The sequence below is a fragment of the Onychomys torridus genome, chromosome 3 (genome assembly GCF_903995425.1).
Source record: "Onychomys torridus chromosome 3, mOncTor1.1, whole genome shotgun sequence".
Classification (NCBI taxonomy): Eukaryota; Metazoa; Chordata; class Mammalia; order Rodentia; family Cricetidae; genus Onychomys; species Onychomys torridus.
In genome coordinates, this window is record NC_050445.1 from 106,482,169 (window position 1) to 106,495,442 (window position 13,274).

The 13,274-nt window shown below is 44.7% G+C and overlaps 1 protein-coding gene across 3 annotated transcripts in view; it reads left to right on the forward strand.

Moving 5' to 3' along the window:
* The window catches only part of Prickle2 (prickle planar cell polarity protein 2), a 344,868-nt gene that overhangs the window by 175,662 nt on the left and 155,932 nt on the right, over nucleotides 1–13,274 (forward strand). Inside the window, exon 1 of one of the 3 annotated variants that reach the window (XM_036180970.1) lies at nucleotides 1,790–2,068. The exons of the other annotated variants lie outside the window; for them this stretch is intronic. The gene's annotated coding sequence lies outside the window, so the exon portion shown is untranslated. Of the gene's footprint in view, nucleotides 1–1,789; nucleotides 2,069–13,274 lie in introns of those variants that run through there. 3 annotated transcript variants of the gene reach the window in all.

The following is a 13,274-nucleotide window of genomic DNA, read 5'->3' on the forward strand; positions in this document are numbered from 1 at the left end:
TGCAGGTTTGAGTTGGCGTGTTTCTCACATATTTCTTTATGGTTATTTCATCACATGGGTCCTTCCCTGGCCTTATTATAAATTAGCTAAGAATTGAAAAGAATTTTTGTTATCTAGTTGGCAGGGGTCTCTAACTCATGCCCCAGGGCCTGCATGCACCCGAGGAAAGCTATGATTGGACCCAACCCAAAATCATAAACATATCGAAGAGATGAGAATTTTTTGGGGGGGGGCTTTCTTTGTAATTTGATTGCAAGGGTTCTTGAGAATGACTCTTGAAGGTGATTAATGTTGTGTCACAGTGTCAAAAGGCTGGGCATACCTGTAACGTGTCTAGATATTTGAAAAGCTAGATTTTTCCAGCTGTCCTTCTTGTTATTCCACACAAGAATATGTCCTAAAATATTAATCTTCTTTCCATCTGGATCTGTTCACCCTCTTAACCACTTTGTGAGAAATACTGATTTTTGTCTCTTTCTTAAGCATATTTCTAGAGTCATTTTGTGCATATATAATATGCATCTACATGTGTAAAATTTGAAGATTTGTTTATGCCAACAAGCATACATGTCACTCTCTGAACTATACACATTACAGTTCATTTGAAGTTCGCGTCACATTGATGCTTTAGCTCGACTTCCTTTTTTCTCTTAGCTTTATAGTATCCCAATATAGGGGTGTGCTATGATTCATGTACCAAGTTCCCCATTAGGGAGTCATTGTTTCCAGTTACTTTCATAGTATAGCAAATTCACCCATCCTTTCGCCTTGTCTTGTCAACATTTCATGTAATCCTCTTTATTTATCTGTCTGTTTTTCAATCCTCCCGTGCTCCGTGATTCTACTCCTCTTTGAGTTCCATTAGGTCGAGGAGTTCATCTTTCATTGGTCCTTCCGAGATCTGGCATGGGCGGCCTGCCAGCCACTGACCCTTATGCCTTCTCTATCTTATGACTAACCATCTTCTAGGAAGTAAAACCAGCACTCAGACCCAGACTCCTCCCCTAGGAACTCTACTTAAGCCTGGTCACAAGGGCAGCGCTGGCCACTTGAGTCACGTCTGTGCATCTACCGGTCTCCTCTGTAGCTGTGCTGTGAACTACACTTCACGCTGCCTGAAGGACCAAAAGTGGACCCCGGTTAACTATGAGAGATGGGGGTCAGGTGTGAAATAAACTGCTTCTTAATTAACAGTTGTATCAGCATGCCCACTACAGACATGCTTCACTCTTGTTCCTTGAGTAAGTCGATCCTGTTGATTTATTCAGCCAGTCAACAAATACTGCCTGGAACTTCACTCTGTTACAAGCAGGGAGTGAGACATTTTGTTGATGGATGGATGTAAAACTTACTCTGGCACAATGCGGTGGACAGGTTAAGAAAAAAAAAAAGTGAAAGTGTGTTGAGGGTCAGAAAGTAGACTGACCAGAGACTTGGGGCGCACACCGCTTCCCCAAAGGAAGACCTCAGCATGTGCTGTGTACCCATGGGCCTGGAAGAACCTGCGTTCCTTGTGGAGTGAGGAACTTGGTGCAGGGTGCCTGCCTCATTTCCTTCTTGCTTGCTCTGTCTGCTACCAACAGCTCCTATGCACACTAGGCTCCCGATGCCCGTGTCCTGCTTCAATGAGGTGTTTGAGTGCCCCTCGGCCCTTTCTAATTTTAAAGCCATAGCTCCCTAGATTTAAATCTCAATTTGGGAACAGACCTACGATTGGCCCGCGCCTTGGAAGTTTCACCAATGAGCATCTGTAGGAGGTGGGGCAGTGTCTCTTTAAGCAGCCCACAAGCTGTCTGGAGAGCTTGGAGCTTCTCTCCCAGGCGCTGAAATTTTCCAGGACCCAGGGCTGCTCCAGGAGCAGCTCCTGCGCCGGGAATGTCCCTACTTTCGCCAGCAATCCCTGCAGGGCCCTCTCAGGCTCTGCACCCTTGGCGGCCACCATCCCGCGGGGACCCTTAGCCACTGCTCCTGTCGCTGGTCCCCAGCGGTTCTCCAGCCTCTCTGCAGTTTCCCAGGGGCGGAGTCGTAGTGTTGACCGGGCAAGCGGAGCAAGCAGTGACTGAGCCTGGTAAGTGGACCCCACCTAGCATAGGGGAGTGAGGACGGGATGCATGGACAGAGGCTCCGGACCCAGGGCCCTCCCCTGGACAGAAAGGCGCCTGGCGAAGCAAACGTGACACGGGATGTGGTTGGGGGGGAAGAGAAGAGGTGCCCTGCCACCCAGAAGCTAAGTGGTATGCTCTGCCCAGGGGACTCTGGGGCCCATTGTGCTTCCACTGGCTTTCTTATAGCCACTTTGTTATCCAACATTGGGGTTCATTAGATCCCCAGAAAGGGTTAACATTACGGTGTTTAGGACTTAGTGGTGATGGCGGCGGTGGTAGGGTTGGTTAATCTTCTCAAAATTTTGGTTTTTTAAATAGTATTTTATCTTCTCATAATTTTTCTTTTAACTATTTAACATGTATATACTGCTAATGACTTGCTGCTTGTTCCGTTAAGCTGGCAGCAGTACTCTTAGGTTGCCTTTACAGTATTTTTGTGCCTTTCCACATACCTTTTACCTTGAGCACAGAGTTCCTAAAAATGAAAGTGTTGCTGGGACTTTACAGTTTCTTTTCTTGGCTCCTTGGTGTGGCTGGATAGCATTAAACACCTCCGAATTTGTCCACTCGTTCTTTCTGAATCTAGGGAGAAGGAGTCCCTTCTCCTCCTGCCCTCCCCAGCTGTCTGCAGGGGGTGGGGGAGGAGGGAGAGAGAGAGAGAGACAGACAGACAGACAGACAGAGACAGAGAGAAACAGAGAGACACACAGACACAGACAGAGACTGAGAGACTGTGTGTGGTGTGTGTGTGTGTGTGTGTGTGTGTGTGTGTGTGTGTGTGTGTGTGTGTTCGTTCTGTTTTGGAGACAGCTGGCAGGAATGTGGAGCCCAGTCCTGTTCGCCCAGAGCACCTCAGACACCCTGTTCGCTGATTCAGAGTCACGGAATACTAAAGCTTGCAGTTCTGCCAGCCTAGAGGGCTTGGGCAACTGAGCCCTGGAAAATGTAAAGCCAAATTAATGGAGAGAGATGGTGGTTCTCTGGGAGGGTTGGACTTAAAAGATGCATTCAGGCAGCTCCTCAACCTAGATCTTGTTTGTACCTAAGAAATATGGTTGAAGGTAATGCAGAGGGTCAGAGTTTATTTATGTATTTTTATTTTTAAAGAGGAAGCAGCTGGAAGACATGCTTTCCAAAATTGGAGTAATGTCTGATGCATGGATTGCCAAACTCCATTTCCTCCCGTATTAAATTATTTTGGCTTCAGCAGCCTTCTTTTGCTGGGCTGGCTTGCGTTTGCAATTGTTTAGGTGGTGTGAATCATTTGTATACTTTGGGTTCCCTGCCTTTTGCACACAGATGCTTTTATCTGGGCAGCTAGTTGAGTAATTAGACAGACACGGCCCAGTCTCTACAGACAGGAAGAAAAAAAAATCGCACTTGGGGAGGATTTGTGCCTTTCTTCTTTCAAATCAATTGCCAAATCATCCCAGCCACTGAGCGTTCCAGATAAAGGTGTCGAATGGCCTGAGTAGTGAAGAATTTATGTGTAGCTAATTCTGCTCATCCTACCATAAAACATCTTCCTATGGGGCCAAGAAGGAGATAGGGGATATAAAAACAAGCTTGCGCTCTTCCTCAGTGACTGCCCACCTCTCAACGGTTTTCTGAGGACTTGCCAGGAGAAACAGTTAACTGGAGGAAAGTTTCAAGAAACGCAGAGCAGAAAGCAGGACGGCCTTCCTGAGTGACTTGTTTCTATTTGAAGGAAAGGAACACTTTGTTAGAATAACAAATCATGGCTGCTTTGCAATAGGGAAAAAAAATTCTTGTTCCTGAGGCAGATAGATTTTAAAGTGTGAATCATTTGGTGTAGGCTGTGTGTGTGTGTGTGTGTGTGTGTGTGTGTGTGTGTGTGTGTGTGAGAGAGAGAGAGAGAGAGAGAGAGAGAGAGAGAGAGAGAGAGGGATTTGGAGATGATGATGATGAACGTCCTGTCTGCAGGAAATTACCAGGAGAGTTGAGCATTTCCCTGAATCAGCCTCAGATGGTACGCAGCTTTGCATGTAATACAAGAAAGCTCTGTTACTAGGCAGTCTTTCTCTGTTGATCTCTTTAGCCTCACTAGATCTTTTCAGCTTCTCCATCAATAAGCCTTTTATTTTATTTATTGTTACTTTTTGGAGTTGTACTTCCATTTAAGAAACTGAAATACCTCTCACTCTCACAAGTCTCCTCCATCCCCACCCCCACATTAGCTCAAGCTACCCTTGAACTCATGATCCTCCTCCCTCCCTCCCTTAGCCTATCAAGTGATAGGATTCCTCGCCTTGCTGTCTTGGATGGCTCCTTCCTGAGCTTTATCAGATGGAATTTCTTTCTGAGACCATTATTGCTAGCCTGTTTCCCCACTAGCCTTCCCCTACCATCCTCAGCAGGAAGGACTCTTGGCTCCTTTTAACAGCATTTCCTTTCTGCTGCGATTGTTATCCCCAGGGACACAGATGTCTTCAGCAATGAGAGCAATACAATGGTTTGATCCAGTGTTCAGTAGCTTGGTGGTGGTGTCTATGGTCTCTGTAGGGCTATTTGTGAAGCAACAAAGTGGTTCTGTGTTGGGTTTACCTTGAAGAGCATCAACCATGAGAGGAACCGGCAATTAAAAGACTCGCAGGGATACCTGAAAGGCACAACGCAAGGCTGTGTGGTTGTGTGTGCAGAGATCTGTGCTTTTTTAATTTGGAAAAACAAATCTCACAGTTTCTTTATTCCCCAAGATATCTTTCTTAATCATTCCTGAAAAATACCCAGGCACATTAAGCCCTTCCTAGCTCTGTTATAAAATAGGACAAGCTGGAGCTTATAAACACAGTGTGGTATTCGTATGTCAAACCAGAGGGAACGGTGATTTTTGCCACCAAATCACAGACTGGCAATCCTAGTTAAATATGATGATACTTTGTAGATGCTCATATTTCAACGTAATGTTCTAAAAATTTCTTTGATATATTTTCCTTTCTTAAAATGTAGCTGGAAAGAATTTTTTTCTAAGATATTGGATATTTGGTTAGGATGCAGATCTTTAGAGTGGCTTTTGTGTTATTTTATATCCTGCTGTGGGACAGACAGGATTTTTTTTTTTTCTTTTAAAAGTGTAATCTAGATGACTTCCATGGGAATGAAAGGTGTAGGGGAAGTACAGGGGCAGACACATCAGTGTTAGGCAAACATCACAGTGATTCTGGGAGTTTTTAGCCTTTAGGGCCTTGGAGAAGCACTTTACACTTGACCTTAATCTGTAAGACCTGAGTGGAAATCAATGTGATCATCACCAGTCTTTGCTGTTGACAGAACAGTTTTCCAGCCTGGATGCCAATCCATCCTGAGTGTTATATAGGACACTGCTCATTATAACTTGCTTTACTTTTTTTTTTGGGGGGGAGGGGTGTTTCAAGACAGAGTTTCTCTGTGTAGCTTTGGAGCCTGTCCTGGGACTTGCTGTGTAGGCAGGGCTGGCCTCAAACTCACAGAGACCCACCTGCCTCTGCCTCCAGGGTGCTGGGATTAAAGGCGTACACCACCCCTGCCTGGCTTGTTTAACTTTTCTTAAAGACTACTTAAGTCTGTAGTAGTCTTGGAACAAGATTATTCTGCTTTCACCATTGTCCTTAGTTGCTCAGAGTTTTTTTATTTTATGTTTTGAAATGGGATGCTGCTCTGTACATCAGGGTAGTCTTGAACTCTTGTTCCTCCTATCTACCATCCTAATTCTTTATTTATTAGCAACCACAACATTTTCAAGCTTCCAGGAATGAGCAAATGTCTGTTGTGTTGGATTTCACATAAATCCTATGTTTGAACTCTACGAAATCCAGCCTGGGAAAACAGACCTCCCCATGGTCTGTTATAGATAATAATAGTGATGCACAGGATGATAGCTGTATATCTTAGCATGCTCCTTGACTCTCCTGTGTGTGAGAATGCCCCTTGATGTCTCTGCCTTCATAAGTCTATAGTATGGCCTGGAAGTCTGCCTTTTAAGACACATCCTGGGTAGAGCCTTGGACTGTATCTTTATAAACATGTTGTCCATTAGTATTTTAAAACCATCACAAGAACAAGAATTTTAAGAACTCCATGGTATTCATATCTCATTTCTCAGAGAGGCCCCATCTCTTCTCCAGGTTTACTAGTCTACTAAATGGCCTTCCAGAGCACCTAGGCCTGGGACCATCTATACTCACAAGTATAGCTTCAAGTCTTTCATTCTTAGAAGCTCTTTAAACCCACCCCATTGCTGAAGGATCCTCTCCAAGATGCCCACCTTCTGTAGCCAGCCATCCTTGGGGACCCCATGTCTGCAATGAGCTATGGAGTTTAGGGAGACTAAACAGAAGTATTGCTAATGCTTCATTCAATACACAGCTGCCTTGTCTTGGAGCCTTCAAGTGGTGCGTGGAAACAGCTCAGGATAGGATGGATGGCCATGTGTGTATTTTCAGTCTTCCAACTTTAGAAATCTTAGCATTCTCTTTCCCTCTACGGGCCTTTCCACCATTGCCACTTCCTCCTCTCCACCAATCCGGGACAACTCCTTGAAGGTTCCTTACCAAGCCAGCAGGGCAGAACCTCTCTCGCTGCCCATGACAGGTCCCGGTGCATCCCCTTTCTCCTCCTCTATGTGCATACTCTTCCATTCTGGGGAGAATCCAGCAGACACAGAAGCTTATTGTCAAAAAGATAGGCACAGAGAGGTGAGGAGAAGCCTCACTCCTTCAAGTCTGTTGGCTGATTTCTCTCTCTCTCTTAGCCTGCCCTCATTTCTCTTACTTTTAGGCTAGAGGGCTGGTACTGGTTTTTGTTTTTGTTTGTTTGTTTGTCTTTTCTTAATCACTGTTAAGATTTTGATACATGAAAACCTCTTAACCTCAAGAGCTTGGTTTTCACTGTCTGAGGAATAAAAGGCCCACATCACCTTGTCCTGGGCGTACACGCGACAGAACCTCTGTGAAAGGCCTTTGTTTCAACACAGTCTGAAGAGGCGCCTGTGCTGCCTCGTCGCTGTGGTCTCCTTCCTGTGATTTAGAGGATGTCTGCCTGGTGAATGGCTTCTACAACAGAAAACAGAAAAGGGTTTATGGATTCTTGACACGTGCGGTCTTCCATGTGTCTCTCGTGAGGTCTCACTGTACCGACACCTGACACCCGAGAAGCCATAGAGGAGAGAAATGTCTTTAACCTTGGAGTTGTGTGTTATAGGCTGGTATGGTCCTGGACCCCTTTTCATCTCACCTTGGGATGTGCTGCAGAGCACACCCAAGGGGAAACTACCAAGCTAAGTGACACTGTGAGTGGCCATGTTGTTGAACCTCAGTTTCCTCGTCTGTGATGGTGATATTTTCAGAGAGGGTGAAGGAGTTGAGGAATGTAGAAATGGACCTCTGCCTGAGAGCAGCACGTATGCAGATTCGTCTGCGTCTCCTGCTTCTCTGTAGACATCCACCCAGCCCCCACTTCTTTACCCTCCTTTTACCTGGGGTACCTTGCTGCTCTTGCCTCTCCGTAAGTTCTGTAGATGTTGGACTGCCCTGTCCTTTTCCTTCTGAAAAGACGTGACTCTTCTACTTTCAATGTCCCTTCCTCTGTGTCTTCTTGTTGTCATATAGTAATGTCCAGGAGGTCCCCTGAGCTCCAGATGTGTGCTATTGTACCTTAGTATCAGCAAGGAGCTGTCTCTAGTGCTCCTATGGGTGCCAGAGTCAGAGAAGTCTCAGTCCCTTTAACCAGGTATTATGTTTGCATATGACCTGCATGAATCCCCCTAGATGCTTTGAACCATCTCTAGATGACCTAAAACTTCTAAAGCAGTGTAAATACTAAATAAATGGCCATAGTACTGTCCTATTTAGATAATAATGCAAACGGGGGGAGGGGGGATACCTGTTTGGAATGATGCATTGAAGAAAATCCTTTTAATCTGTTTTTGGTTGTTGTTGTTGAATTTGTAGTTATGGAACTTAAGAATTCAGAGGGCTGACTATAAGCACACATCTATTTTACATGTTTTTCATGAAGTATTCAGTAGGCTTCTCAAACTTAGTGTACTATAGCCCTTGATAGACTCCTGTCTCCAGGCCCTCATCATGTCAGTCTATGGCATCTCCAGCTGCCCGGGTACTCAGCTGAAAAATTCTCTTCCAAAAATGTATGTCAAACTGGGGCAGACTGGGTGAGAGGGATATAGGGTGAAAACTGAGTAAAAAGGAGTTTGAGGTACCTTTCTGGGGTGCTAAGACTATATTATGTTTTAATAAGATCTGAGTTACATGGATTTGGGCGTTTGTCAATATTTATCAAACACTACACATATGAGCTGCACATTTTGCTGTATGCAGAGCCCATTGGAATAGAAAGGATACATGTCTCAATGGACACTGCTCACCACCTCCACACTTGATCATAGCCGCAAGGCCAGGAAGTGGTATTTATCTGTATGTCCAACCTTAGGCTACTTCACCATCATATCTCACCCTGATAACATGGTTACATTCCTTCACACTAGTGTCAAAGTGTGACTCTAACACTCCCCCTGTTTTATGCCTTCAGGCAGCTCCCCATTGCAATAAGGACAAAATCCAAACTCTCTTCCAGGATCTTACTCTCAGACTCCATCAAGATCGGGTCCTTGTCTACTACTAGAAAATCTGCCCCCCTCCCCACTCCCCCATCCCCGTCCAGCCACATGGGCTTGTAAGCACTCATTTCTTTCCCACATTGGGCATTCTGCCTTCTGGGAAAGATCTCTTGACTCACAGTTTATCACCTCTGAGGTCTTAAATCCCATTATGTCAGGAGAACCTCTTTCATGGTGCCAGTTCATTTCCACCTCTTCCAGCTCTAATGTTTCTTGTCTGCCTTCTGGAATTAACCTTTCTCCAAGGTGGCACTCAGGATCTGAAACATCTGCTTCTGAGATCACGACCCTCTGCCCATCCTTCCTGGTCCTTTAAATCCAGTGGCTATGTCCTGTGAGTCTCATCACCGTTGACAGTACTTGTCACTTACTAGTAGCTCCCTAAATTGACTTTGACTGTTCCCTTGCCTAGTGCCTAACAGAGCCAGCTGCAAGAAAATTGTTGGCTGATTGAAAATTGTATTATTTACTCCCTTTTCTTTCTCGTGTCTTGTCTCCACTTCCTGGGATATGGACAAATTAATGTGCTTCTTGACCCTGGTAAGTTTCTATACTTAACATTGCTGAGCCTCAAAATTTTTTTAATTGCAAAATGAGGTCAGCGATCGTCACCTTGGATGGAGGTCTGTAACCCCTGGGAGGAAGGTGCCTTGCAGTGGGTGTAAGGGTTTCCTCACCTTTGAAAAAGTGCACTCTGGCTAATGGCTGTCTTTGAAGCCTTGGCTTTTGAGCCTTCTTGTCTAGGAAGTTTCATCAGATGCAGCTGTTCAGGGGAATTTGCTCAGAATTCCAAAGTTTTTAGCATCAACTACAATCCCCTTCACACGCCTTGGGAACTTAAGAGTGCAGTAAACATGTATTTATGTTTGGATCTGTTAGACAAAGTCCTTCCCTTTCAAGAACAAAGGCTGAACTGTACACATGGTGCTGCAGACGTCCTGTCCATGCTGAACCCAGAGTCGGCTTCCACCTCTTCCCCAACATCACTCTGGAGGGCTTGCAGAGGATTGAAAGTCTAAGGATGGAAAATAAATAAAAGCCTGCAGATACTGCTGTGAATATCCTTCCCTGGGAAAGAGGAAAATAATAGTGTTTCTGGAAACCCACAAGCTTGGCTCACTTATTTGCACTGCTCCGTGTGTTACCAGGACGGGAATGGTCCAGAGGCTTTACTTGCTTAGACCTGTGGTTAGAAAAAGAGAGGTCCCTCTCATAATGCTGTGAAATTGGCAATGTCTGACGAGTGGAAACCACTATTGTGCATCTAAAAGAATGTGAGAGGGCTGGAGAGTTGGCTAGCAGTGAAGAGCACTTGCTGCTCTTGCAGACCAGGTTCGATTCCTAGCACCCACATCACAACTACATCCTGTAACTGTAGTCTCAGGAATCCAGCCGTCTGACCTTCATGGGCACCAGACCTTCATGGGCACCAGACATACACACGGTGCACAAACATACAGGCAGGCAAAACCTTCATACATAGAGAGTCTTTGTTGTTGTTGTTTTAAAGAGAGGGAATGTGAGAATTGAAAGAGTTCATGGACAGCATCCAATCTGACTCTTGCTGTAGAACTCCTGCACAAGAAGAAGAAAAATACTTAGAAGCTTGACAGATGGGAACTCTTAATCTTTTTCTTTTGATGGCTGATGGTAAACCTAGAGCTTTGCTTATGCTAATCCCATGCCCTATTAATAAGCTCCAACCCCAGACCCTTGACCTCATAGGCCATTGTTCCTTTTCGGTCACCTCATTGGCATAGCATAGTCCACTGCAAGGCTGCCTCACAGTGCTCATGGGTCCTTATGAGGCAGTCCTGAGTTAGGTAACACTGAAGGCATCTACATTATTATACCCACTCGCAATGAAGAGTGAGGCCCAAATGTAGTCCACCATAACAAAGCAACTTTGTGTGGCTCCTCTAACCTCTGGGGTCCCTGGATCTATCTTTAGATGATGCGGGGTGAGGTGTAGTTAGTAGGGGGTATATTAGTTTCCTAGGGCTACTCTACCTAAGTGTCATAACCTGGTCAGTCAGGAAAAATCACTGATATATATTCTGCCATGATTTTAGGGGGCAGAACTTTGAAAGTCAAGGTGCTAGCAAGGATGCACCTCCCTTCAGAGGCTCAGGGAGAGACTTCTTCCACGCCTTGGTCACTGCAGGCAGTCCTTGGCTTGTGGTCATATCACTCCCAGATGGGCTTCAATATGTACACTGGTTTCTCTGTCATGTGACAGACTTCCCTCTGCCTTCCTCATGTAAAGTTCTTGTGATGACACTTAGGACCCATTTGGATAATTCACAATGATTTCTTCATCGTAATTCCTTTAATTATCTCCAGAGACTTTCCTCCCAAATAAGGTAATGTTTACAGGTTTAGACAGACCTTTGAAAGATAATTTTGTCAGTCTACCACAGTGCTTCAAGTCAGGAGACCTGAGTCAAGTTCCCATTTGGCCATGAACTCCCCTGGCCACAGATAGAGTACATACATCACAGGTCAGTCCTGTTTCCTATCCCCTTGGAGCCCCTGTATCCTCAAATTTAAAAATGAGAAGCTTTAGTAATTCATAGGAGTGTGTGTGTGTGTGTGTGTGTGTGTGTGTGTGTGTGTGTGCACGCGTGCGCGCTCCTTATGCACCATTCACTTTTTTTGCCTTGGGAGACAAGAGCTCTTTATGTTGAGCTCCCCAGGCTGGGTTGACTGACCCCACAGGGACCCACCTATCTCTGACTCCCCAACATGAGCATTATGAGCACACCACCATGTCTAGATTTTTCACATGTGTTTCAGAGCTTCGGGTCAGACCATCATGCTTGCAGGGAACATACTGTCTGAGCTCTCTCCTCAGGCCTAGAAAATACGAAACGTAGCACAGGTGGATACAGAATAAGTACTGCTGTATTATAATTATGCAGTCAGTGGAATATGGTGACCCAGACCTGTAATCCCAGCAACTGGGGGTGGAGACAATATGATAGACACAAGCTTTACTGCAGCCTGGGATACCAGGTAAGAACTTATCTAAAAAAGACTATGTTTTTACCAGATGTACTGTTGACAGCACCATCACGCTCCTTCTCTTAACATTATTATCAGGGGAGATCATGTGGGCTTCTCTAGCCCAAAAATACCTAGGGTCCTTTTCAAAACCAGCACACCAGGCTTCTAGGTCCCTGAAAGACCACGTTATACTTTTTAAATTATTGCACTGGTACGCAGCATGTACCTATAGATGAGTAAACATATTGTCTTTGATATTTTTCTTGTTGCTGGCACAAACACATCTTCAAAGAAAAGGGGTTTGTTTGGGTTCCTGGTTTCAGGGTCCGGCCCATTGTGGTAGGTAAGCCATGGTAGCAGGTGCTGGAAAGGCTGGTTGGTCTCTTTGCATCCTCTGTCAGGAGAAAGAGGGTGATGAATGGATGAATGCTTGTGCTTACCATGCTTTGCTCCTCTTACGAATTCTAGAATCCCACCCATGAAATGTAGCCACCCACCATTAGAGTGTGTGTCTTCCCACCCCAATTAACCTAATCTAGATAATCCTTTCCAGACATGACTAGAGGCTAACCTAATCTAGATAATGCCTCACAGATGTGCTTGGAGGCTGGTCGCCTGAGTGCTTTTTAGATCCTGTTGACAGGCAGTATTAAACAGCATAAATATCATAGTTGCGTAGCACACCAAATATTCATAGATATGCTGTTCTTGACCCACATATGAGACAAGAAAATGTTTCAGTGCCCCGGATGTCCCCTTTTGACCTTCCTCCATGTCCTTCACCACTATTATTTCTAACATAGATTTTGCCTGTTTCGTTCTTCATAAAAGTATTCTTCTGTACCCATTTTGATCAGTATTTTGCTTGTAAGTTTCCATTATTTTGTTGTATATACATACAAATCATTCATTTTAATTGGTATGTATGCTGTTACAAAATATACCATCATTTCTCTATATGCACGCACTTGAGATGATAATGCTACCCCAGCACCACCAAAACAAACTCTATTGACTTTGTAAGAAAATTCCTTTTTTGTTATGTTCTAACAAACCTCCTTTTGAGTTATTGGTCAGGGGAATTCAAGAGACTCCCAAAACAATAGAGGTTATTGCCATTGTCCATGTTGCTTCCCAGATGAATGTAATATCTGGTGCTGAAATCATCACATACTTTGGGCACAGGACTTGGAGGAATTGAGCTGAATCTGACCTGGAAGCCTCTTCCCCAAAGACTAGTGCTGTTCACAGTACCAACTTGCTAGGCAAGTTGCCAAGAGAGAAAAGCAATTAAAAGTCCTACTGAGTTGTAAAGCCACCAACTATAACAATAAGTAGAATGACAAGATATCTCAAAAGGTACAATAGTGGCACTTACATCTTGGGTTAACTAACCATTGTTTAACACGTAAGTCTTGCCCAGTAGGAAGGATTCATGTTTGGTATTATAAACCAAGCCCATTACCCATGGCTGGTGAGGCCATGGACCCTAGAGAAGAAGTCATTACTGCCACGTTCCTAACCCAGCA